The 322-nt window shown below is 61.5% G+C and overlaps 1 protein-coding gene across 1 annotated transcript in view; it reads left to right on the forward strand.

Moving 5' to 3' along the window:
* DOK5 (docking protein 5) overlaps positions 1-322 on the forward strand; it is a 139,926-nt gene that overhangs the window by 130,731 nt on the left and 8,873 nt on the right. The window lies entirely within an intron of this gene.

The following is a 322-nucleotide window of genomic DNA, read 5'->3' on the forward strand; positions in this document are numbered from 1 at the left end:
GGGGCAGATGGCGGGGGGGGGCGGGGAGAGGGCTCAGCTCCTCCCCTCTAATGCGCGCCAGGCTGGTGAGCCCCCTTCCTCCCAGAGCCTGGCCCCTGTCGAGGGGTCTCACTCCCTGTCATTTATACTGTACCACAGTGTCCTGGGGGGAATTGTTTAAAATTCAGATTCTTGGGCCCTCACCCCCAGAGATGCTAGATTTTAAGGTGTAGGGAGCGGCTGAGCAGCGTGCACTTTTAACGACCGACACGGGGTCTGGGCACGAGGTCTGGCGCGCGCTTGGGGAAACAGTCGAGCCGACTCACGTCTAGCAGCTCGGCAT

Source organism: Lipotes vexillifer, unplaced genomic scaffold, assembly GCF_000442215.2.
Source record: "Lipotes vexillifer unplaced genomic scaffold, Lipotes_vexillifer_v1.1 scaffold1186, whole genome shotgun sequence".
NCBI classification, from domain to species: Eukaryota; Metazoa; Chordata; class Mammalia; order Artiodactyla; family Lipotidae; genus Lipotes; species Lipotes vexillifer.